The sequence below is a fragment of the Trachymyrmex cornetzi genome, unplaced genomic scaffold (genome assembly GCF_001594075.2).
Source record: "Trachymyrmex cornetzi isolate Tcor2-1 unplaced genomic scaffold, Tcor1.1 scaffold482, whole genome shotgun sequence".
NCBI lineage: Eukaryota > Metazoa > Arthropoda > Insecta > Hymenoptera > Formicidae > Trachymyrmex > Trachymyrmex cornetzi.
This window is the reverse complement of record NW_017299641.1, coordinates 26,120-29,103: the sequence shown is the minus strand read 5'-3', so window position 1 is coordinate 29,103 and position 2,984 is coordinate 26,120.

Sequence of the window (2,984 nt, the reverse complement as noted above, 5' to 3'; positions counted from 1 at the left end):
CCTTTTTAATTGTCATATTGTTTTATACATATGGAACCTTATAATTACTTACAATATTTAATAAATGATTTTTGGAGAACTTACTTTTTTCTTAATAGATTTAAGATCCTATAAAAAAAAATAATTCCGTTTATATTATAATTAAAGCATATACTTACTTTAATTATATTATAATTAAAGCATATACGCGAGATATTTCCGATTAATAATTTTAAAAAATATGAGATGAAGAGAAAATTTTTCTTTAAAACTATAAATTTGAAAACTATAAAAAACCTACATATGTAGCGTGCCACGTTCTACAATTTAATAATTTTGTGTATGTAATTTTTTATGTTATTTATTTTTATTTCTCATATTTTTCCCGTATAAGATAAAAATGTTTTTTAAAGATTATGCACGTAATATTTATGTATATATATTGAACATTATTGCAATATAAAATGTAAGTACTTCCGTGTTAGACACGAAAATCACGACTAGATTGCATCTTTTGTGCTATATAAAGCTCTCGCACGTCGCCGACAAATCAGAAGTGTACGTACAGGTGAAAATAACTTGAACTTCAATAAATATTTAAAAATGGGAATGTCATATCTATCGATATTGGTTCTTGCTATAATTTTCGTTATGGCGATCATGGATGCATCCGAAGTGGAAGCAAAAGCTCAGTTTCCTTTTACACCGCGGCCCTTTTTACCTTGGATCAAACCGACCGATGTAAGCAATTTTTGTAGTTAAACCTCTATAGTGTTGTAGTTAAAATGCGTTTTTCCGATTTAGCAAAATATGAAAAATTTTCTCTGTCTCTTCATCTCATATTTTTTAAAATTATTAATCGGAAATATCTTGCGTATATGCTTTAATTATAATATAAACGGAATTATTTTTTTTATAAGATCTTAAATCTATTAAGGAAAAAGTAAGTTCTCTAAAAACACATTTATTAAATATTGTAAGTAATTATAAGGTTCCATATGTATAAAACAATATGACAATTAAAAAGGATAGAAAGCATAGAACCAATATTAAATATTAGATATTAAAAAAATCAAGAACAAGTTTTATAATATATCATTATTAATGGATAAATGTTTCAGATTTATCAACTATTTGGGAAACTAATTTCATCAAAGCCGATTCCTTACATCAAAACATGAAAAAGAGTTCAGATGAACGTATATTAGCAAATCCACTATTATTAATAACTAGATGGCTTCCACGATACCACGACCTAAATTCTCTAGATTTTTATCTGTTGGGTCACTTAGGACCTTGATTTATGAAGTTCCAATTGCCAATAAAGATAAGCTACGCCAACGCACCTTTGGTACTTGTGACATCATTCGCAACTATCTCGGGATCTTTGAAAGAGTGCGATAATTCATAATCCGATATATCCAAGCGTGTATTGAATCAAGTGGGAGATAATTCGAACATTTGTTGTAATTAAAATTTGAAATTAAATAATATTAAATGTTAATAAATATTACTTTATTTTTCTTTATTAATAAATATCTTGAGCTGCATCTCAGTTTCAAAAGCATACAACAAATCTTGAAGTTAGTAAAAAAAAGTATTTAAGAAAATATTTCGAATACTATAGAGACTTTATTAAAATTTCGTAATTATATCAAATTGAGACGTTAATTTTTAATTATATGTTTTAATGATGAAGAAAATATGTATGTCTCCCAGTGGCGATTTATTGACAATATTTGATTAAATATTAAGGATTTATTGAACCAATGTAAGGCCAATATTGTACCAATAAATTGTGCTACTAGAGTTATATATAGTTTATATGTATACGTTATATACATATTTTTTAACTACTACTTTTTTAAGGTTTCCTCGTTGAATGTATTATAGATAAAAATGTAAAAATAGGTAAAACGTAATAATTTTTCAAATATGTTCCTAGTAAACGAGAATAAATTAAAATTAATTGAAATTTTATCTACCCAAATACGTATTTTAAATAGCGAGAACTTTTTTTAGATTCAATTGAAATAATTCCAAATTAAATTGGATTTAATTAAATACTACTGGAAAACAGTTCAAATTGGGTTAAATTTGATAGCCAAATCTATAATATCAAATTTAACTCAATTTAATATGTTTAATTCCATTGTTTTAGTATAAAATATTGAGTAACAGCAGAGAGGAGAGAGTTTAAATTAGGTTAACACCCTTAAATTCTATTGCGGGTCCAAAAGATCCCAAGGCTTTTTCAATCGTATATATGTTTTATAATCTCGCTATGAATCGAACTTCTGACTTCATCTACCGTTAGTTTAGATCCCCAACTACTAATTGAAAAGTTCGCGGCAAGTCGGTCTCTGTATAGCAGCCGAGCAGGAACGACGCATTTCGATACGGAGTACAAAATACCCCAATGTGTCATTTACGTTGCAAAGTCGAAGCGATTTTTTTAATTCACGTTTTTGTGTAAATTTCATCATTTTGAATTGGAAATATTACTGTGCGTGCTATAAAATTTTCTTAGTGTTGTAATTATAACTTTTTCGTGAATAATTAGATGAAGTATAATTTGTAGGGATGCATCAGATCGTAAAATTACTGGACACCGGATATCGGATATCCGGACAGAATGGCTAAGTCGTAACCGACGGTTAAATCATACCTCCATTGTATATTCTAAACGAAACATTTTTTTTTACATATATTGACACTGATGTGACGCTGGTAATATGGGTTAAGAACTATCATTTTTGTTTTGTCTTCGAGTCTGTTTACGAGTGACATTCAAAATTGATTTTGTTCGGTATCTCATCTAAGTTTTGGTACAATTTACCTAAGGCGTTGTTGTATCGAGAAGTCGCGAGGGAAGAATCGATAGATCGAGAGATCGAGAGAACCAAGACGAGAGGGTTAGAGGTTGGATGTAAGATTATCGACGTGTTATAATAAAAGGGTTATTATCACGAATCCCGAACGTTACTGTTGAACACCCGACCTTT